The sequence below is a fragment of the Coregonus lavaretus genome, assembly GCF_964263955.1.
Source record: "Coregonus lavaretus genome assembly, chromosome: 39".
NCBI classification, from domain to species: domain Eukaryota; kingdom Metazoa; phylum Chordata; class Actinopteri; order Salmoniformes; family Salmonidae; genus Coregonus; species Coregonus lavaretus.
Genome location: NC_140026.1, coordinates 10,082,739 through 10,106,669, shown reverse-complemented (window position 1 = coordinate 10,106,669; position 23,931 = coordinate 10,082,739). Strand labels below are relative to the sequence as shown.

Sequence of the window (23,931 nt, the reverse complement as noted above, 5' to 3'; positions counted from 1 at the left end):
TCCGAAGACTAGATGGATGCACCCTCCCATATAGCGTTCTTGTACACCTCCACAATCACCGCTCTGAGACCCAGGGCTGTTGGAGGCTGTTTTCCTTGAAGGCTACAACTAGCTAGCTAGCTGGTAAACAAGGCTTTTCCCCAAAGCCTGTTGGCAAGACCGCCATTACATCCTCCCCCTCGCACAAAGGCTCGAAACGCTTTAAGTTGCTCCTATTTGAATTCAATTTCTAAGTTGGTGGTTACTATGTGGCAGTGTCGTCTCTCGATCTCCTTATTTAAAAAATAAATAAAAAATTCTAGCTCCGTCCGTTTTTCTCCCCACAGTTTAAGTTAGCTAGGCTAGCTAGCAAAACTTTAGCTTGGCTTATTTAACGCTCTAGTTGGGGCGTAGCAATATGAGAACCAATCAGAAAGTTGCTCAGTCGCACAAAACGTTTGCTAACCTCCCCTTTTACAAGCCCGAGATACCAGGCCAGTGAGTCACAGCTAGCTGTAGAGGCTTTTACCACGCTAATAGGACTCTTCTATTGAAGAGAATAAGAACGTTTCAGCCAAAGGACCCTAACCCTAATTCCACAGGAACTTCAGAAGCATCTCTCTCTCTCTCTCGGCTCCCTTTCTCTCTCTCTCTCGGCTCCCTTTCTCTCTCTCTCTCGGCTCCCTTTCTCTCTCTCTCTCTCGGCTCCCTTTCTCTCTCTCTCTCGGCTCCCTTTCTCTCTCTCTCTCGGCTCCCTTTCTCTCTCTCTCTCGGCTCCCTTTCTCTCTCTCTCTCGGCTCCCTTTCTCTCTCTCTCTCGGCTCCCTTTCTCTCTCTCTCTCGGCTCTCTTTCTCTCTCGGCTCCCTTTCTCTCTCGGCTCCCTTTCTCTCTCGGCTCCCTTTCTCTCTCTCTCTCTCCTCCTTTCTTTAACCTCTCTAGTAGTTGCGGTGAACATAAAGGCTTACTATTATGCACTGAGACAACACACACACACACCCTCCGTTACTCAGCTGGAGGGTGTTTCACAAGTCAGGACATGTGGAGGATATGTCAGCTCCACTGTGTGTGTTCGTGTCTGTGTGTGTGTGTGTGTGTGTGTGTTCGTGTCTGTGTGTGTGACCCAAGGGTCCTGGTCTTTACCTGTTCCGTTGGAGCTGTGATTAGTGGTCTCTCTAACACACTACACTACACACGTGGGACAGACTCTTGGCGTTCGTCTAGCTAGTGAGCCTGATTTGTTGTGGTCTAGAGGGAGTCGTCATGGCGATGTTGTAATGAAACCAAGGCCTCTGGGAGAGGGGTGTGTGTGTGTGTGTGTGTGTGTGTGTGTGTGTGTGTGTGTGTGTGTGCGTGTGCGCCTCAGGGAGAGTATATAAATGACCCAAAAGCATTTCCTCCAGGAAGTAACATTCCCCACGGGCCAATCAGGGATGAGCTCCTGGACCAGATCCAAATCCCATTGATCTGCTAGTCTTGACCTATAATCTTTAATGACTGCTACTCTGGGGAGATGTCTGGAGAGCGGGAGAGAGTGTTGAGGGATGTGACTTGACAAACATTTTAATAACCCTAGAGATGACAGAGAGATGGAAATAGAGATGGAGAGAGGAGGAAATGGATGAATAGAGAGCGAGAAGTAGTTTGTGGGGACTGTCAGATCAAAAGACAACGACTAAAAGAAGGAGAGAGGGAGGGAGAGATCCTGTCCTTCAGCTTAACAGCACAAATATTTACAGTGTGGCCTCTACTCTGTTTATGGTCCCCTTTACAAGCACCTTGCCCATTCCTCTCTCCCCCTCTCTCCTTCCTCCTCTCTCTCTCTCATCCCTCTCTCCTTCATCCTCTCCCTCTCTCCATCCCGCTCTCCTTCCTCCTCTCCCTCTCTCCTTCCTCCTCGCCCTCTCTCCTATCGTCTCATCCTTCTCTCCCTCCTCCTCTCCTTCCTTCCCTCTGTCCTTCTCTCCCTCCTTCCTTCTCTCCCTCCTTCTCCCCTCTGTCTGCCTGAGGTCCAGTCTTTCTCAGACTGTCCCAGACCTACAACTGCCTCTTTCCCCCATGTCCCAGCTCCTCTTTCCTAGTCTCCGTGTCCCCAGCTCCTCTTTCCTAGTCTCCATTCCCCAGTTCCTCTTTCCTAGTCTCCGTGTCCCAGCTCCTCTTTCCTAGTCTCTGTGTCCCAGCTCCTCTTTCCTAGTCTCTGTGTCCCAGCTCCTCTTTCCTAGCTCCTCTTTCCCTGGGGATTTTCAGGCCTTTGGGTGATTTTCAGTCATGTTCTGTGTCTGTCAGTGTGATTTTGAACAGTCATAAAAGCTGCAGGAAACCTTTAAGCTTTTAGCAGCTACACTTTACACACTGTTTATGTCAGAGAGAGAGAGAGAGAGAGAGAGAGAGGTTGGAAGAGAAGGGGGGACGGGAGGAGAAGGTGGGTTGAAATAAAAGACGAGGAGAAAGGAGGAGTGATAGAGAGGAAAAAAGAAAGAAAGCTTTTAAGGTCTGGAGTAAAAAGCAATAACTATATTCTTATTATAACTCACTCTATCTGCCTCACTCTATCGCTCTGTCTCTGTCTCTGTCTCTCCTGCTCGGTTCCTCTCACTCTATTGCTCTCTCTCTCTCTCTGTCTCTGTCTCTGTGTCTGTCTGTCCTGCTCGGTTCCTCTCACTCTATCTGCCTCACTCTATTGCTCTGTCTCTGTCTCTGTCTCTCCTGCTCGGTTCCTCTCACTCTATTGCTCTCTCTCTCTCTCTGTCTCTGTCTCTGTGTATGTCTGTCCTGCTCGGTTCCTCTCACTCTATCTGCCTCACTCTATTGCTCTGTCTCTGTCTCTGTCTCTCCTGCTCGGTTCCTCTCACTCTATTGCTCTCTCTCTCTCTCTGTCTCTGTCTCTGTGTCTGTCTGTCCTGCTGGGTTCCTCTCACTCTATTGCTCTGTCTCTGTCTGTCTCTCTCTAGTATCCCTTTCTTTTGTATTGAGATCATTAACAACACCTGTTTACATTTCAAAGATGAACAGAACAGGAAGTGAGACTGATGATTAATTAATATTAACATGCTTTTATCTGTGTCCCATTCTGTCTATCTCTCTCTCTCTCTCTCTCCTCTCTGTCTCTCTGTCTCTGTCTTGCTCTCTCTCTCTCTCTCTCTCTCTCTCTGTCTCTCTCTCTGTCTCACTCTCTCTCTCTGTCTCGCTCTCTTTCTGTCTCTGTCTCTCTGTCTCTGTCTCTGTGTGTCTCTCTCTCTGTCTCTCTCTCTGTCTCTCTCTCTCTCTCTGTCTCTCTCTCTCTCTCTCTCTCTCTGTCTCTCTCTCTGTCTCTCTCTCTCTCTCTCTCTCTCTCTCTGTCTCTCTCTCTCTCTCTCTCTCTCTCTCTCTCTCTCTCTCTCTCTCTCTCTCTCTGTCTCTCTTCCCTCTCCGTCTCTCTCTCTCTCTCTTCCCTCTCCATGTCTCTCTCTCACTCTCTCCTATCTCCATGTCTCTCTCTCTCTCCTATCTCCATGCCTCTCTCTCTCTCCTATCTCCATGTCTCTCTCTCTCTCCTATCTCCATGTCTCTCTCTCTCTCTCTCCTATCTCCATGTCTCTCTCTCTCTCTCTCCTATCTCCATGTCTCTCTCTCTCTCCCCTATCTCTCTCCATGTCTCTCTCTCCCATCTCCATGTCTCTCTCTCTCCCATCTCCATGTCTCTCTCTCTCTCTCTTCCATCTCCATGTCTCTCTCTCTCCCATCTCCATGTCTCTCCCATCTCCATGTCTCTCTCTCTCCCATCTCCATGTCTCTCTCTCTCCCATCTCCATGTCTCTCTCTCTCCCATCTCCATGTCTCTCTCTCTCCCATCTCCATGTCTCTCTCTCTCCCATCTCCATGTCTCTATCTCTCCCATCTCCATGTCTCTCTCTCTCCCATCTCCATGTCTCTCTCTCTCCCATCTCCATGTCTCTCTCTCTCCCATCTCCATGTCTCTCTCTCTCCCATCTCCATGTCTCTCTCTCTCCCATCTCCATGTCTCTCTCTCTCCCATCTCCATGTCTCTCTCTCTCCCATCTCCATGTCTCTATCTCTCCCATCTCCATGTCTCTCTCTCTCCCATCTCCATGTCTCTCTCTCTCTCCCATCTCCATGTCTCTCTCTCTCCCATCTCCGTCTCTCTCTCTCTCTCATCTCCATGTCTCTCTCTCTCGCTCTCATCTCCATGTCTCTCTCTCTCTCTCATATCCATGTCTCTCTCTCTCTCTCATCTCCATGTCTCTCTCTTTCAGGAGGTGGAGATTCTGGATATCAGCCAGATCAGAGACACCAGAACTGGGAAGTTTGCCAAACTACCAAAGGTGGGTAACGTGTGTGTGTGTGTGTGTGTGTGTGTGTGTGTGTGTGTGTGTGTGTGTGTGTGTGTGTGTGTGTGTGTGTGTGTGTGTGTGTGTGTGTGTGTGTGTGTACAGTACCAGTCAAAAGTTTGGACACACCTACTCATTTTTCTCACAAGGGTTTTTCTTTATTTTGACTATTTTCTACATTGTAGAATAATAGTGAAGACATCAAAACTATGAAATAACACATATGGAATCATGTAGTTACCAAAAAAGTGTTAAACAAATCACAATATATTTTATATTTGAGATTCTTCAAATAGCCACCCTTTGCCTTGATGACAGCTTTGCACACTCTTGGCATTCTCTCAAACAGCTTCACCAGGAATGCTTTTCCAAAAGTCTTGAAGGAGTTCCCACATATGCTTGGCGCTTGTTGGCCGCTTTTCCTTCGCTCTGCCGTCCGACTCATCCCAAACCATCTCAATTGGGATGAGGTCGGGGGATTGTGGAGGCCAGGTCATCTGATGCAGCACTCCATCCTGGGTCTTCCTTTCCTGTGGCGGTCCCCATGAGAGCCAGTTTCATCATTGCGCTTGATGGTTTTTGCCACTGCACTTGAAGAAACTTTCAAAGAATGCCAAGAGTGTGCAAAGCTGTCATCGAGGCAAAGAGTGGCTGTTTGAAGAATCTCAAATAATAACATATATTTTTGATTTGTTTAACACTCTTTTGGTTACTACATGATTCCATATGTGTTATTTCATAGTTTTGATGTCTTCACTATTGTTCTACAATGTAAAAAATAAAGAAAAACCCTTGAATGAGTAGGTGTTCAAACTTTGGACTGGTAGTGTATGTGCATTTTTGTGTGTGTTTGTTTCCTGTTGCAAAACATTTTGCTACAGTGTGCACTTAATGAATACGGGCATCAACAACGATCCTATCACAGTGGAGAGAGAGCATGTCATGGGAAGCATTCAAACCATTGTTTATGTTTTGGTTGGTGGCCCAGCTCTAGATCTATCTCTGCATTGTCTTTCAGAGAGCTACTGTGACACAACCTTGACACAACCTTCTGTAGATGTGACACAACCTTGACACAACCTTCTGTAGATGTGACACAACCTTGACACAACCTTCTGTAGATGTGACACAACCTTGACACAACCTTCTGTAGATGTGACACAACCTTGACACAACCTTCTGTAGATGTGACACAACCTTGACACAACCTTCTGTAGATGTGACACAACCTTGACACAACCTTCTGTAGATGTGACACAACCTTGACACAACCTTCTGTAGATGTGACACAACCTTGACACAACCTTCTGTAGATGTGACACAACCTTGACACAACCTACTGTAGATGTGACACAACCTTGACACAACCTTCTGTAGATGTGACACAACCTTGACACAACCTTCTGTAGATGTGACACAACCTTGACACAACCTTCTGTAGATGTGACACAACCTTGACACAACATTCTGTAGATGTGACACAACCTTGACACAATCTTCTGTAGATGTGACACAACCTTGCTTCATCCAGATCCTCAGTACAACGGTGTCCCCCTGCCGTTGACCTCTGTCCATTTCTCCCTACACACACACAAACATTAAGGACACCTGCTCTTTCCATGACATAGATTGACCAGGTGAATCCAGGTAAAAGCTTTGATCCCTTATTGATGTCACTTGTTAAATCCACTTCAATCAGTGTAGATGAAGGGGAGGAGACAGGTTAAAGAAGGATTTTTAAGCCTTGCGACAATTGAGACATGGATTGTGTATGTGTGCCATTCAGAGGGTGAATGGGCAAGACAAAATATTTAAGTGCCTTTGAACGGGGTATGGTAGTAGGTGCCAGGCGCACCGGTTTGTGTCAAGAACTGCAACGCTGCTGGTTTATTCACGCTCAACAGTTTTCCCTTGTGTATCAAGAATGGTCCACCACCCAAAGGACATCCAGCCAACTTGACACAACTGTGGGAAGCATTGGAGTCAACATGGGCCAGCATCCCTGTGGAAGGCTTTCGACACCTTGTAGAGTCCATGTCCTGACAAACTGAGGCTGTTCTGAGTGCAAAAGGGGGTGCAATTCAATATGAGGTGTTCTTAATGTTTTGTACACTCAGTTGAAGTCGGAAGTTTACATACACTTAGGTTGGAGTCATTAAAACTAGTTTTTCAACCACTCCATACATTTCTTGTTAAAAACTATAGTTTTGGCAAGTCGGTTATGACATTTACTTTGCATGACACAAGTAATTTTTCCAACAATTGTTTACAGACAGATTATTTCACTTATAATTCCAGTGGGTTAGAAGTTTACATACACTAAGTTGACTGTGCCTTTAAACAGCTTGGGAAAATTCCAGAAAATGATGTCATGGCTTTAGAAGCTTCTGATAGGCTAATTGACATAATATGAGTCAATTGGAGGTGTACCTCTGGATGTATTTCAAGGCCTACCTTCAGACTCAGTGCCTCTTTGCTTGACATCATGGGAAAATCAAAAGAAACCAGCCAAGACCTCAGAATTTTTTTTGAAGACCTCCACAACTCTGGTTCATCCTTGGGAGCAATTTCCAAATGCCTGAAGGTACCATGTTCATCTGTACAAACAATAGTACGCAAGTATAAACACCATGGGACCACGCAGCTGTCATACCGCTCAGGAAGGAGACGCGTTCTGTCTCCTAGAGATGAACGTACTTTGGTGCGAAAAGTGCAAATCAATCCCAGAACAACAGCAAAGGACCTTGTGAAGATGCTGGAGGAAACCGGTACAAAAATATATATATCCACAGTAAAACAAGTCCTATATCCACATAACCTGAAAGGCTGCTCAGCAAGGAAGAAGCCACTGCTCCAAAACCGCCATAAAAAAGCCAGACTACGGTTTGTAACTGCACATGGGGACAAAGATTGTACTTTTTGGAGAAATGTCCTCTGGTCTGATGAAACAAAAAGAGAACTGTTTGGCCATAATGACCATCGTTATGTTTGGAGGAAAAAGGTGTTGGCTTGCAAGCCGAAGAACACCATCCCAACCGTGAAGCACGGGGGTGGCAGCATCATGCTGTGAGGGTGCTTTGCTGCAGGAGGGACTGGTGCACTTCACAAAATAGATGGCATCATGAGGAAGGAAAATTGTGGGTATATTGAAGCAACATCTCAAGACATAAGTCAGGAAGTTAAAGCTTGGTCGCAAATGGGTCTTCTAAATGGACAATGACCCCAAGCATACTTCCAAAGTTGTGGCAAAATGGCTTAAGGACAACAAAGTCAAGGTATTGGAGTGGCCATCACAAAGCCCTGACCTCAATCCTATAGAAAATGTGTGGGCAGAACTGAAAAAGCGTGTGCGAGCAAGGAGGCCTACAAACCTGACTCAGTTACTCCAGCTCTGTCAGGAGAAATGGGCCAAAATTCACCCAACTTATTGTGGGAAGCTTGTGGAAGGTTACCCGACATGTTTGACCCAAGTTAAACAATTTAAAGGCAATGCTACCAAATACTAATTGAGTGTATGTAAACTTCTGACCCACTGGGAACGTGATGAAATAAATAAAAGCTGAAATATTATTCTGACATTTCACATTCTTAAAATAAAAGTGGTGATCCTAACTGACCTAAGACAGGGAATCTTTACTAGGATTAAATGTCAGGAATTGTGAAAAACTGAGTTTAAATGTATTTGGCGAAGGTGTATGTAAACTTCCGACTTCAACTGTATACACTGTATACACACACACACTTTTGATCCTCCTGAGGGAAAATGTGACGTTTCTGAAACCAGAGTTCAATGTGTGTGTGTGTGTGTGTGTGTTGGTTGGTTGTCGCCTCCTTGTTTGAGGGTCCAAAGGTGACAGAGCTGATCAACTGTCAGACGGACAGACAGACACATGCGCGTTACGCACACACACTTCAACTGTAAACAATGTAAGCAGTGTAACAGGAACAGGAAGTGGTTGAGCAAGCTAAGGGGCAGAGGTTGCCCTCAACCATAGATCTAGGATTATCTTCTCCTAACGTTAACCCATTGGTATTCAAATTTTTTCAGCGGGGACCACATTTTTTTTTCTCGTAATAATTTACCGTGACCCCTACCCACCCCAAACCTAATGACACAACCTTAAAATCGGTACAGTTCTATTTTTGCATCAACAAATATCCTGCAATTTATAAAATGTTCATCTCTTATCAAAATGAAAAGAAACCAATAAATAAGTTTACTCAATAAAGTTATTTCTCAAAAAACGTTTGTATATTTTCCCGTACAATAATCGGTACTCTTGATATTTTTTTTTATCCCGCAGGAGTTAATATTAAGGCTGTGTGAGAGGTTATAAACCTACAGTCAGTGTCCAGATTTCAGTTAATATTCAGTTTAACCCATCTGAACAGTTCAGTTCCCTGGATGTGACATTTTTGCAGTCCCCATCTTGTGACTATCGAATGTATATAGCGCCTCGCTATTATCCTCTTTTACCACTTCACCAAATCTTTCCCAAACATGACTTTTCTGACCCTCTTTATCTTCAACTCTCCTTTGCAAACCTTTTTTCTTATTGAATTAATTAATCCCACATCGTCCTTTTTGCCTCAGTGGATCGACATTAACTTTTTTTTTAGAGGTAAGTGCTGGGGTTTGGGTAAAGTCTGTGTGTATGTTGTTAACGTGTCGTTAATGTGTTGTATGTTCTCTCCTGTAGGATCCGCGTGTCAGAGAGGTGTTGGGTTTGGGTACACCAAGCGAGGGGGGTGTTGTCGTGGAGGGGAAGCTGGTAACGGTCGTCCACGGCAACGACCTGGTCAATGTATCCTTCCTCAACTTCCAGGCCATGCAGGAAGACACCGCCAAGGTCACCGTGGAAACCCCTCTCTCTCTCTCCTCCCCTTTCATCATCCATCCCTCCTCATCTCTCTCCTCCCCTCTCATCCATCCCTCCTCTCATCTCTCTCCTCCCCTCTCATCCATCCCTCCTCATCTCTCTCCTCCTCTCTCATCCATCCCCCCTCATCTCTCTCCTCCCCTCTCATCCATCCCTCCTCTCATCTCTCTCCTCCCCTCTCATCCATCCCTCCTCCCCTCTCATCCATCCCTCCTCCCCTCTCATCCATCCCTCCTCCCCTCTCATCCATCCCTCCTCCCCTCTCATCCATCCCTCCTCATCTCTCATCCATCCCTCCTCATCTCTCTCCTCCCCATCTCTCATCCATCCCTCCTCATCTCTCTCCTCCCCTCTCATCCATCCCTCCTCTCATCTCTCTCCTCCCCTCTCATCCATCCCTCCTCTCATCTCTCTCCTCCCCTCTCATCCATCCCTCCTCTCATCTCTCTATCGTTCCCTTTGTCCCTTCCCTCTCTCTCCCCTCCTTCCTTGACCATAGAAACAAAAAACTATCCTTCTGTCTCTCTTCTCTCACTCTCTGTTTACTCTGTTCTTCACCGGTTCTCTCTCTCTCTCTCTCTCTCTCTCTCTCTCTCTCTCTCTCTCTCTCTCTCTCTCTCTCTCTGTCTCTCTCTCTCTCTCTCTCATATTTAGTTGACTGAGCCACTCACCTGTTCCTGTTTGTTCACTCCTCCTTTCTCTCATTCTCTTAATCTCTCTTCTCCTTCCTTCCTCCTTCACTGTCTCTGTTCTCCCCTTCTGTCTGCGTCCCAAATGGCACCCTGTTCCCTACATAGTGCACCATAGGCCCTGGTCAAAAGTAGTGCACTACATAGGGAATAGGGTGCTATTTGGGACACAGCCTCTGGTTGTGTTCTTTATGATATTGAGTCTGTGGTGTGTGTGTGTGTGTGTGTGTGTGTGTGTGGTTATGGTGGTATTACGGTTATGATTGTAAGTGCTGATCGTGTGTGTATCGCTGTTTTTTATGAATCATTGTTAACTCTGTGTGTGTGTGTGTTCAGGTGTGGACAGAGGAGCTGTTTAAACTGGCCACAAACATTCTGTCCCAGAATGCATCTCGCAACACCTTCCTCCTCAAAGCGTAAGTCATGTGTACAGTGCCTTGCAAAAGTATTGGCATTTTTCCAATTTTGTTGCATTACAACCTGTAATTTAAATAGATTTTTATTTGGATTTCATGTAATGGACATACACAAAATAGTCCAAATTGTTGAAGTGAAATGAAAAAAATAACTTGTTTCAAAAAATTCTAAACAATAAATAACGGAAAAGTGGTGCGTGCATATTTATTCACCCCCTTTGCTCTGAAGCCCCTAAATTAGATCTGGTGCAACCAATTACCTTCAGAAGTCACATACATAGAGGTGGACTTTATTTAACTAAGTGTCACATGATCTGTCACATGATCTCCGTATATATACACCTGTTCTGAAAGGCCCCAGAGTCTGCAACACCACTAAGCAAGGGGCACCACCAAGCAAGCAGCACCATGAAGACCAAGCAACTCTCCAAACAGGTCAGGGACAAAGTTGTGGAGAAGTACAGATAAGGGTTGGGTTATAAAAAAATATCAGAAACTTTGAACATCCCACGGAGCACCATTAAATCCATTATTAAAAAATGGAAAGAATATGGCACCATAACAAACCTGCCAAGAGAGGGCCGCCCACCAAAACTCACGGACCAGGCAAGGAGGGCATTAATCAGAGAGGCAACAAAGAGACCAAAGATAACCCTGAAGAAGCTGCAAAGCTCCACAGCTGAGATTGGAGTATCTGTCCATAGGACCACTTTAAGCCATACACCACAGAGCTGGGCTTTATGGGAGAGTGGCCAGAAAAAAGCCATTGCTTAAAGAAAAAAATAAGCAAACACGTTTGGTGTTCGCCAAATGGCATGTTGGAGACTCCCCAAACATATGGAAGAAGGTACTCTGGTCAGATTAGACTAAAATTGAGCTTTTTGGCCATCAAGGAAAACGCTATGTCTGGCACAAACCCAACACCTCTCATTACCCCGAGAACACCATCCCCACAGTGAAGCATGGTGGTGGCAGCATCATGCTGTGGGGATGTTTTTCATCGGCAGGGACTGGGAAACCGGTCAGAATTGAAGGAATGATGGATGGGTCTTAATACAGGGAAATTCTTGCGGGAAACCTGTTTGTCTTCCAGAGATTTGAGACTGGGACGGAGGTTCACCTTCCAGCAGGACAATGACCCTAAGCATACTGCTAAAGCAACACTAGAGTGGTTTAAGGGGAAACATTTACATGTCTTGGAATGGCCTAGTCAAAGCCCAGACCTCAATCCAATTGAGAATCTGTGGTATGACTTAAAGATTGCTGTACACCAGCGGAACCCATCCAACTTGAAGGAGCTGGAGCAGTTTTGCCTTGAAGAATGGGCAAAAATCCCAGTGGCTAGATGTGCCAAGCTTATAGAGACATACCCCAAGAGACTTGCAGCTGTAATTGCTGCAAAAGGTGGCTCTACAAAGTATTGACTTTGGGGGGGTGAATAGTATGCACGCTCAAGTGTTTTTAGTTTTTTTTTTTTACAATAAACAACATGTTGTGTAAATGAAATGATACAAACCCCCCCAAAATCAATTTGAATTCCAGGTTGTAAGGCAACAAAATAGGAAAAATGCCAAGGGGGGTGAATACTGTCGCTAGTGTGTGTATCTTATTCATACAGTATTCTACCCACAGTGCAAGTTATTTGATGATCTCACTCTCTCTCATCTCTCATCTCTCATCTCTCATCTCTCATCTCTCATCTCTCATCTCTCATCTCTCATCTCTCATCTCTCATCTCTCTCTCTCTCTCTCTCTCTCTCTCTCTCTCTCTCTCTCTCTCTCTCTCTCTCTCTCTCTCTCTCTCTCTCTCTCGCTCTCTTAGGTACACCAAGTTAAAGTTGCAGGTGAATCAAGATGGAAAGATTCCAGTGAAGAAGTGAGAGAGACACACATACTTCTGCTGTTCCTGACAGAGCTACCTCCTTTCCCAGTTTCACTTTCTCCCTCTGTTGCTCTCTCTTTCTCTTTCCTTCTCTCTCTCCTTCTCTCTCAATCCTGTTTGCTTTCTCTTTCCTTCTCTTTACTTCTCTTTCTCTCTCTCGCTCTCTCTCTCTCTCTCTCTCTCTCTCTCTCTCTCTCTCTCTCTCTCTCTCTCTCTCTCTCGCTCTCGCTCTCGCTCTCGCTCTCGCTCTCGCTCTCGCTCTCGCTCTCTCGCACTCATTTCAGTGTAATTAGCCAATGTAATGGTTGGTTTCCAAACTAAATGAAACATGGTTAGGTCAACTTTGTTATTACACCCAATTTAGTTTGAAAGAGTAAGATGGAATCTAAAGATAGCACATTCTCTCTCTCTCTCCCTCCATCTCAATTTCAATTCATTTTAAATGCTTTTATTGGCATGACAAAACCTTATTGTGTTGCCAAAACAACAATGTTGAACAATCCTCTCTTCATCTCTCCCTCCACCTCTCTCTCTCTCTCTCAGCATTCTCAAGATGTTTTCTGATAAGAAGAGAGTGGAGACAGCACTGGAACAGTGTGGTCTGGTCAGCAACAGGGTAATCAATCAGTCAACCTATCGATATATAATCAATCATTTCCCTGTCTGTCACAGATATCCATTACATCGTAACGGATCCTTAATGCTTCATTTACCCAGAGTCATCAATACCATAATCTAAAACATAATATATCTTTAACATCATTTGATAAAACAATAAATGCATGTATAGTGCTGATCAAGGATCAGGTCCCCACTGTAATTCGTTATGATCTAAAAGGTCAATCTGTTCCTAGATCGGCACTCTTTCTGTGAGATGCTGTATGAATACGGGCCTTGGTGTATGAACTGGTTTTCAGGGCAGCATGTGAACTGCTGAGAGCTGTGCAGAGTCAGGTTCAAAGGTCAAAGTTCATCTTCTGTTTTCCTCCGTAACTAGGTGGTGTCCCCTTACCGTTGACCTCTGTCCATTTCTCCCTACACACACACACACACACACACACACACACACACACACACACACACACACACACACCAGTGCCTTGGCAACATAGTGTGTTGCCCTGGTAACTGTTGGCCAGTCTTAGCAGGCCTGTGTATGTGTGTTATTGTCCTATTCTGCCCCCTGCTGGTAGGACTGGTAAACTGACTGGTAAAGAGCAACTGCCCCTAAAAACCAACTTCTCATTTAGAAAACAGCCTGTGTGGCGTCGATATGACAGATCGTTTTATTCTACTGTCAAAATTGAATACAAAGTGTAAATAGGATAATTTTGGTCATAAAGTAAAGTCTCGTCCAAAACCAGAGTTTTGTGAGATTTGTGGTCGTGACTGCATTACAACGCACATTTTTATTTTTTTATTTTATTTAACCTTTATTTAACCAGGTAAGCCAGTTGAGAACAAGTTCTCATTTACAACTGCGACCTGGCCAAGATAAAGCAAAGCAGTGCGATTAAAAACAACAACACAGAGTTACATATGGGGTAAAACAAAACATAAAGTCAAAAATACAACAGAAAATATATATACAGTGTGTGCAAATGTAGCAAGTTATGGAGGTAAGGCAATAAATAGGCCATAGTGCAATAATTACAATTAGTATTAACACTGGAATGATAGATGTGCAAGAGATGATGTGCAAATAGAGATACTGGGGTGCAAATGAGCAAAAATAAATAACAATATAGGGATGAGGTAGTTGGGTGGGCTAATTTCAGATGGGCTGTGTACAGGCGCAGTGATCGGTAAGGTGCTCTGACAACTGATGCTTAAAGTTAGTGAGGGAGATAAGAGTCTCCAGCTTCAGAGATTTTTGCAATTCGTTCCAGTCATTGGCAGCAGAGAACTGGAAGGAATGGCGGCCAAAGGAGGTGTTGGCTTTGGGGATGACCAGTGAGATATACCTGCTGGAGCGCATACTACGGGTGGGTGTTGCTATGGTGACCAATGAGCTAAGATAAGGCGGGGATTTTCCTAGCAGTGATTTATAGATGGCCTGGAGCCAGTGGGTTTGGCGACGAATATGTAGTGAGGACCAGCCAACAAGAGCGTACAGGTCACAGTGGTGGGTAGTATATGGGGCTTTGGAGACAAAACGGATGGCACTGTGATAGACTACATCCAATTTGCTGAGTAGAGTGTTGGAGGCTATTTTGTAAATGACATCGCCGAAGTCAAGGATCGGTAGGATAGTCAGTTTTACGAGGGCATGTTTGGCAGCATGAGTGAAGGAGGCTTTGTTGCGAAATAGGAAACCAATTCTAGATTTAACTTTGGATTGGAGATTCTTAATGTGAGTCTGGAAGGAGAGTTTACAGTCTAACCAGACACCTAGGTATTTTTAGTTGTCCACATACTCTAGGTCAGACCCGTCGAGAGTAGTGATTCTAGTCGGGTGGGCGGGTGCCAGCAGCGTTCGATTGAAGAGCATGCATTTAGTTTTACTAGTGTTTAAGAGCAGTTGGAGGCTACTGAAAGAGTGTTGTATGGCATTGAAGCTTGTTTGGAGGTTTGTTAACACAGTTTCCAATGAAGGGCCAGATGTATACAAAATGGTGTCGTCTGCGTAGAAGTGGATCTGAGAGTCACCAGCAGCAAGAGCGACATCATTGATATACACAGAGAATAGAGTCGGCCCAAGAATTGAACAATGTGGCATTAATGTTGGGTTCCCTTCAATCCGGGCCCACATGCCACAGCTGGCAGCACACAAGTAATCATCAATTCAGAGTGCAGCTGCACGTGACCCGAGCGTAATGCCTGTGGTAAATTTGGGTTGACTTTGGATATCCCTGTGGGACTAGTTAGGGACCATTGGTAAATTACACAGTGTACATGGGACAATATGTCCAATAGTCTATAAATTGTAGAAATTCATATACAAATATTGAAAGCATTGCATGATAACTGAAAGGTGTACAACATGTAAATATTGTCTCATTTACATTGTGTAATTTATTGACGGTCCCTAACTATCCCCGGCGATAGGCTGTCCAAAGTCAAACCAATTTTGCCATGGTCGCAAACCAGCCGGCTGAAGCTAATTGCCGAAAATAATTTGTCTAACTCTTCCCACCTGCGAACACACACAAAACACCTGCATCAAATCACACCCTGAAACCAACTGACGTTTTAATTGAGTCATGGCCGCTAGCATTTCTTAATGAACCAAATCTAAAACGAGGCCAGAATCAGGAAGTGCAATTGCCCTTTAAGGCTTCTACACATTTATCTACAGTACCAGTCAAAAGTTTGGACACACCTACTCATTCCAGTGTTTTTCTTTATTTTTACTATTTTCTACATTGTAGAATAATAGTGAAGACATCAAAACTATGAAATGACACATATGGAATCATGTAGTAACCAAAACAGTGTTAAACAAATCAAAATATATTTTATATTTGAGATTCTTCAAAGTAGCCACCCTTTGCCTTGATGACAGCTTTGCACACTCTTGGAATTCTCTCAACCAGCTTGATGAGGTAGTCACCTGGAATGCATTTCAATTAACAGGTGTGCCTTCTTAAAAGTTAATTTGTGGAATTTCTTTGCTTAATTCGTTTCAGCCAATCAGTTGTGTTGTGACAAGGGTAGGGTTTGTATACAGAAGATAGCCCTATTTGGTAAAAGGCCAAGTCCATATTATGGCAAGAACAGCTCAAATAAGCAAAGAGAAATGACAGTCCATCATTGCTTTAAGACATGAAGGTCAGTCAATACGGAACATTTCAATAACTTTTAAAGTTTCTTCAAGTGCAGTTGCAAAAACCATCAAGCGCTATGATGAAACTGGCTCTCATGAGGACCGCCACAGGAAAGGAAGACCCAGAGTTACCTCTGCTGCAGAGGATAAGTTCATTAGAGTTAACTGCACCTCAGATTGCAGCCCAAATAAATGTTTCACAGAGTTCAAGTAGCCGACACATCTCAACATCAACTGTTCAGAGGAGACTGCGTGAATCAGGCCTTCATGGTCGAATTGCTGCAAAGAAACCATTACTAAAGGACACCAATAAGAAGAAGAGACTTGCTTGGGCCAAGAAATACGAGCAATGGACATTAGACCGGTGGAAATCTGTCCTTTGGTCTGATGAGTTTTTTGGATCCAACTGCCGTGTCTTTGTGAGACGCAGAGTAGGTGAACGGATGATCTCCGCATGTGTGGTTCCCACCGTGAAGCATGGAGCTGTGATGGTGTGGGGGTGCTTTGCTGGTGACATTGTCTGTGATTTATTTAGAATTCAAGGCACAATTAACCAGCATGGCTACCACAGGATTCTGCAGCAATATGCCATCCCATCTGTTTTGGGATTAGTGGGACTATCATTTGTTTTTCAACAGGACAATGACCCAACACACCTCCAGGCTGTGTAAGGGCTATTTGACCAAGAAGGAGAGTGATGGAGTGCTGCAACAGATGACCTGGCCTCCAAAATCACCCGACCTCAACCCAATTGAGATGGTTTGGGATGAGTTGGACTGCAGAGTGAAGGAAAAGCAGCCAACAAGTGCTCAGCATATGTGGGAACTCCTTCAAGACTGTTGGAAAATCATTCCAGTTGACTACCTCATGAAGCTGGTTGAGAGAATGCCAAGAGTATGCCAAGATTGTGAAAAGCTGTCATCAAGGCAAAGCGTGGCTACTTAGAAGAATCTCAAATATAAAATATATTTTGATTTAACACTTCTTTTGGTTACTACATGATTCCATATGTGTTATTTAATAGTTTTTGATGTCTTCACTATTATTCTACAATGTAGAAAATAGTCAAAATAAAGAAAAACCCTTGAATGAGTAGGTGTGTCCAAACTATTGACTGGTACTGTAACTACAGCTGTGCATTAGGAACTGACTCCAGATCAGCCCTTACACTATCCCTGTTAACGTATTGTATTATGTCTTCTCTAACAGCTGACTCCAGATCAGCCTTTACACTACCCATCCGTCTATGGACAGATGTTGAATGAATCGGTGTAGTGTGAAGGTCCGCTGGACACAGTTGCCCATAGTTCTGGACTAACCAACAGATCATCTATAGTTGGTTTGCTGTAGTTGGATGTGTAGAAGCCTTTCGACTGACACTCTTATCTCTTCTCTCCCCCCCCCCCCCTTATATCTCCCTACCTCCTTTTCTCCATCCCCCTCTCCACTCCTCCATCCCTCTCTCCAGGCAGAGGGCATTAAGCCAGATGACTTTACATGTGAGATGTTCCATAGCTTTCTCGACAGTCTCTGTCTCCGACCTGAGATAGAACGCATCTTCGTAGAGATGTGAGTCACACACGCACGCACATACACACACAAACTCATGAAAGCAAGCGCGCGCGCACACACACACACACACACACACACACACACACACACAAACATACTCACACACATGCTTGAATGCACACACACACACAGACAGTTACTTGCTGTATACACCCTCTCTCATAGTGCGACACATTATTACATCAAACAACGCAACAAACCATACCAACCTAATCTCTCTCTAAGCAACACTATGCCTGCTCTAGCAACCTAATCTCTCTCTATACCTGCTCTACCAACATAATCTCTCTCTATACCTGCTCTACCAACATAATCTCTCTCTAACCAACACGATGCCTGCTCTACCAACCTAATCTCTCTATACCTGCTCTACCAACCTAATCTCTCTATACCTGCTCTACCAACCTAATCTCTCTCTAACCAACACTATGCCTGCTCTACCAACCTAATCTCTCTATATACCTGCTCTACCAACCTAATCTCTCTATATACCTGCTCTACCAACCTAATCTCTCTCTATACCTGCTCTACCAACATAATCTCTCTCTAACCAACACGATGCCTGCTCTACCAACCTAATCTCTCTATACCTGCTCTACCAACCTAATCTCTCTATACCTGCTCTACCAACCTAATCTCTCTCTAACCAACACGATGCCTGCTCTACCAACCTAATCTCTCTATACCTGCTCTACCAACCTAATCTCTCTCCAACCAACACTATTCCTGCTCTACCAACCTAATCTCTCTCTATACCTGCTCTACCAACCTAATCTCTCTCTAACCAACACTATACCTGCTCTACCAACCTAATCTCTCTCTATATCTGCTCTACCAACATAATCTCTCTCTATACCTGCTCTACCAACCTAATCTCTCTCTAAGCAACACGATGCCTGCTCTACCAACCTAATCTCTTTCTATACCTGCTCTACCAACCTAATCTCTCTCCATACCTGCTCTAGCAACCTAATCTCTCTCTATACCTGCTCTACCAACCTAATCTCTCTCTATACCTGCTCTACCAACCTAATCTCTCTCTAACCAACACTATTCCTGCTCTACCAACCTAATCTCTCTCTATACCTGCTCTACCAACATAATCTCTCTCTATACCTGCTCTACCAACCTAATCTCTCTCTATACCTGCTCTACCAATCTAATCTCTCTCTAACAACACGATGCCTGCTCTACCAACCTAATCTCTCTCTATACCTGCTCTACCAACCTAATCTCTCTCTAACCAACACTATTCCTGCTCTACCAACCTAATCTCTCTCTATACCTGCTCTACCAACATAATCTCTCTCTATACCTGCTCTACCAACCTAATCTCTCTCTATACCTGCTCTACCAATCTAATCTCTTTCTAACAACACGATGCCTGCTCTACCAACCTAATCTCTCTCTATACCTGCTCTACCAACCTAATCTCTCTCTATACCTGCTCTACCAACCTAATCTCTCTATATACCTGCTCTACCAACCTAATCTCTCTCTATACCTGCTCTACCAACATAATCTCTCTCTAACCAACACGATGCCTGCTCTACCAACCTAATCTCTCTATACCTGCTCTACCAACCTAATCTCTCTATACCTGCTCTACCAACCTAATCTCTCTCTAACCAACACGATGCCTGCTCTACCAACCTAATCTCTCTATACCTGCTCTACCAACCTAATCTCTCTCCAACCAACACTATTCCTGCTCTACCAACCTAATCTCTCTCTATACCTGCTCTACCAACCTAATCTCTCTCTAACCAACACTATACCTGCTCTACCAACCTAATCTCTCTCTATACCTGCTCTACCAACATAATCTCTCTCTATACCTGCTCTACCAACCTAATCTCTCTCTAAGCAACACGATGCCTGCTCTACCAACCTAATCTCTTTCTATACCTGCTCTACCAACCTAATCTCTCTCCATACCTGCTCTAGCAACCTAATCTCTCTCTATACCTGCTCTACCAACCTAATCTCTCTCTATACCTGCTCTACCAACCTAATCTCTCTCTAACCAACACTATTCCTGCTCTACCAACCTAATCTCTCTCTATACCTGCTCTACCAACATAATCTCTCTCTATACCTGCTCTACCAACCTAATCTCTCTCTATACCTGCTCTACCAATCTAATCTCTCTCTAACAACACGATGCCTGCTCTACCAACCTAATCTCTCTCTATACCTGCTCTACCAACCTAATCTCTCTCTAACCAACACTATTCCTGCTCTACCAACCTAATCTCTCTCTATACCTGCTCTACCAACATAATCTCTCTCTATACCTGCTCTACCAACCTAATCTCTCTCTATACCTGCTCTACCAATCTAATCTCTTTCTAACAACACGATGCCTGCTCTACCAACCTAATCTCTCTCTATACCTGCTCTACCAACCTAATCTCTCTCTAACCAACACTATTCCTGCTCTACCAACCTAATCTCTCTCTATACCTGCTCTACCAACATAATCTCTCTCTATACCTGCTCTACCAACCTAATCTCTCTCTATACCTGCTCTACCAATCTAATCTCTCTCTAACAACACGATGCCTGCTCTACCAACCTAATCTCTCTCTATACCTGCTCTACCAACCTAATCTCTCTCTAACCAACACTATACCTGCTCTACCAACCTAATCTCTCTCTATACCTGCTCTACCAACCTAATCTCTCTCTAACCAACACTATGCCTGCTCTACCAACCTAATCTCCCTCCAACCAACACTATGCCTGCTCTACCAACCTAATCTCTCTCTATACCTGCTCTACCAACCTAATCTCCCTCCAACCAACACTATTCCTGCTCTACCAACCTAATATCTGTCTATACCTGCTCTACCAACCTAATCTCTCTATACCTGCTCTACCAACCTAATCTCTCTCTAACCAACATTATGCCTGCTCCATCTCTCTCCATCCCTCCTCCCTCACCCTACCTTCCAGTGGTTCTAAGGGGAAGCCCTTCCTCTCCCTGGATCAGCTGACAGACTTTATAAACCGCCGTCAGAGAGACTCTCGTCTCAACGAGGTACTGTACCCTCCGCTGAAGAGAGAGCAGATCAGACAACAGATGGAGAAATACCAGAGCAATGCCAGCCAGCTGGAGAGAGGTGAGGGGGGTGAGTTGGGGGTCATATTGCCAGCCAGCTGGAGAGAGGTGAGGGGGAGGGGGGTGTAATGCCAGCCAGCTGGATAGAGGTGAGGGGGGGTGAGTTGGGGGGTCATATTGCCAGCCAGCTGGAGAGAGGTGAGGGGGGAGGGGGGTGTAATGCCAGCCAGCTGGAGAGAGGTGAGGGGGGGGTGAGTTGGGGGGTCATATTGCCAGCCAGCTGGAGAGAGGTGAGGGGGGGGTGAGAGTAATAGTGTGTGTTCATGATGATGATGGTCTTGGACCAATGATGTACTACTGTACACTACTGTACATTGACTAAACCGGCACACTGGATCCTCTCTCTCTCGCTCTCTCTCCCCCCTCTCTCTCTCTCTCTCTTCCCCCTCTCTCTCTCCCCCCTCTCTCTCTCTCTCTCTTCCCCCTCTCTCTCTCCCCTCTCTCTTTCCCCCTCTCTCTCTCGCTCTCTCTCCCCCCTCTCTCTCTCCCCTCTCTCTTTCCCCCTCTCTCTCTCGCTCTCTCTCCCCCCTCTCTCTCGCTCTCTCTCCCCCCTCTCTCTCACCCTCCCTCTCACCCTCCCCCTCTCTCTCTCTCCCCCCTTGCGCTCTCTCTCTCCCCACTCGCACTCTCTCCCCACTCGCACTCTCTCCCCCCTCTCTCTCGCTCTCTCCCCCCTCTCTCTCGCTCTCTCCCCCCTCTCTCTCGCTCTCTCTCCCCCCTCTCTCTCACCCTCCCTCTCACCCTCCCCCTCTCTCTCTCTCTCCCCCCTTGCGCTCTCTCTCTCCCCACTCGCACTCTCTCCCCACTCGCACTCTCTCCCCCCTCTCTCGCACTCTCTCCCCCCTCTCTCTCGCTCTCTCCCCCCTCTCTCTCCCTCTTCCCCCCTCTCTCTCCCTCTCTCCTCCTCTCTCTCCCTATCCCCCCTCTCTCTCTCTCCCCCCTCTCTCTCCCTCTCCCCCCTGCTCCCTCTCCCCCCTCGCTCTCTCCTCTCCCCCGCCCTCTCTCCCCCGCCCTCTCTCCCCCGCCCTCTCTCCCCCCGCCCTCTCCCCCCCGCCCTCTCTCCCCCCTCGCTCTCTCCTCTCCCCCCGCCCTCTCTCCCCCGCCCTCTCCCCCCGCCCTCTCTCCCCCGCCCTCTCCCCCCCGCCCTCTCTCCCCCCGCCCTCTCTCCCCCGCCCTCTCTCCCCCCGCCCTCTCCCCCGCCCTCTCCCCCCGCCCTCTCTCCCCCCGCCCTCTCCCCCCCGCCCTCTCTCCCCCCGCCCTCTCCCCCCCGCCCTCTCTCCCCCCGCCCTCTCCCCCCGCCCTCTCTCCCCCGCCCTCTCTCCCCCCGCCCTCTCTCCCCCTCGCTCTCTCCTCTCCCCCCGCCCTCTCTCCCCCGCCCTCTCCCCCCCGCCCTCTCTCCCCCCGCCCTCTCCCCCCGCCCTCTCTCCCCCGCCCTCTCTCCCCGCCCTCTCCCCCCCGCCCTCTCTCCCCCGCCCTCTCTCCCCCCGCCCTCTCCCCCGCCCTCTCCCCCCGCCCTCTCCCCCCCGCCCTCTCTCCCCCCGCCCTCTCCCCCCCGCCCTCTCTCCCCCCGCCCTCTCCCCCCGCCCTCTCCCCCCCGCCCTCTCTCCCCCCGCCCTCTCCCCCCGCCCTCTCTCCCCCCGCCCTCTCTCCCGCCCTCTCTCTCCAGACCAGATCAGTCTGATGGGGTTCAGTAGGTATCTAGGGGAGAGGAGAATACTGTCGTCCCTCCAGAGAGACTGGACATCATAGATGATATGAACCAACCCATGTCTCATTACTTTATCAACTCTTCACACAACACATACCTCACAGGTAGGTACACACACACACCTGACACACACACACACACACCACACTGTTAAACACACATAAATACCTCACAGGTAGGTACACACACACACCTGACACACACACACACACATAACACTGTTAAACACACATAAATACCTCACAGGTTAATACACACACACACACACACACACATACATGCATGCATGCATACAATCTCAAAGGTACAAAGGTATTCACTCCCTCCTCTCCCAGTTGGTCAGTTGACAGGTCTGTCGTCAGTAGAGATGTATCGCCAGGTGTTGCTGACTGGCTGTCGCTGTATCGAGCTGGACTGTTGGAAGGGACGGCCGCAGGATGAAGAACCTTACATCACACACGGCTTCACCATGACCACTGAGATACCCTTCAAGGTGTGTGTGTGTGCGTGTGTACGTGTGTGTGTGTACTTCTACATCACACACAGCTTCACCATGACAACTGACATAACCTTGAAGGTTTAAACCCAGACAGCGTAAGTCTGAAATGACAACCTGCTGGTCCTCATAGTGTCCTCACATTGTAGTACATTGTTTATGATGTTCACCTGCCTAACATATTCTCTCTGTCTCTCTCGCTCTCTGTCTCTCTCGCTCTCTGTCTCTCTCGCTCTCTGTCTCTCTCGCTCTCTGTCTCTCTCGCTCTCTGTCTCTCTCGCTCTCTGTCTCTCTCGCTCTCTGTCTCTCTCGCTCTCTGTCTCTCTCGCTCTCTGTCTCTCTCGCTCTCTGTCTCTCTCGCTCTCTGTCTCTGTCGCTCTCTCGCTCTCTGTCTGTCTGTGTCTGTCTGTCTGTCTGTCTCTCTGTCTCTCTCGCTCTCTGTCTCTCTCGCTCTCTGTCTCTCTCGCTCTCTGTCTCTCTCGCTCTCTGTCTCTCTCGCTCTCTGTCTCTCTCGCTCTCTGTCTCTCTCGCTCTCTCGCTCTCTGTCTCTCTCCCTCTCTGTCTCTGTCTCTCTCGCTCTCTGTCTCTGTCGCTCTCTGTCTCTGTCTCTCGCTCTCGCTCTCTGTCTCTGTCGCTCTCTCGCTCTCTGTCTCTGTCGCTCTCTCGCTCTCTGTCTCTCTGTCTCTCTCTGTCTCTGTCTCTCTGTCTCTGTCTCTCTCGCTCGCTCTCTGTCTCTCTGTGTGTGTAGGAGGTGATTGAGGCGATAGCAGAAAGTGCGTTCAAGACCTCTCCCTATCCCCTCATCTCTCCTTCGAAAACCACGTTGACTCGTGAGTGAAGCATTCTGGGTAGTGAGAAGGGAAATCCAAGAATATAAAGAACCTTCAATTCGAATGGCTTTATTGGCATGGGAAACATATGTTTACATTGCCAAAGCAAGTGTGCAATAAACAAGGGCAACAGTAGTAAACATTAAACTCACAGACGTTGTAAAAGAATATAGACATTTCCAAATGTTATATTATGTTATCTCTGTCTCTCTCAGGGCTAAGCAGCAGGCCAAGATGGCGGAGTATTGTCGAAGTATCTTTGGA

General features: G+C 46.5%; 1 pseudogene across 1 annotated transcript in view; it reads left to right on the top strand.

Annotated features, from left to right (window-relative positions):
• The window catches only part of LOC311112699 (1-phosphatidylinositol 4,5-bisphosphate phosphodiesterase beta-3-like), a 96,885-nt pseudogene that overhangs the window by 50,844 nt on the left and 22,110 nt on the right, over positions 1-23,931 (top strand). The window contains exons 4-14 of the transcript in view: positions 4,230-4,298; positions 9,005-9,154; positions 10,210-10,289; positions 12,112-12,165; positions 12,715-12,787; positions 17,406-17,506; positions 20,468-20,634; positions 22,300-22,445; positions 22,677-22,834; positions 23,586-23,667; positions 23,883-23,920. The product of the transcript in view is annotated as a 1-phosphatidylinositol 4,5-bisphosphate phosphodiesterase beta-3-like (transcript). The remainder of the gene's footprint in view (positions 1-4,229; positions 4,299-9,004; positions 9,155-10,209; positions 10,290-12,111; positions 12,166-12,714; positions 12,788-17,405; positions 17,507-20,467; positions 20,635-22,299; positions 22,446-22,676; positions 22,835-23,585; positions 23,668-23,882; positions 23,921-23,931) is intronic.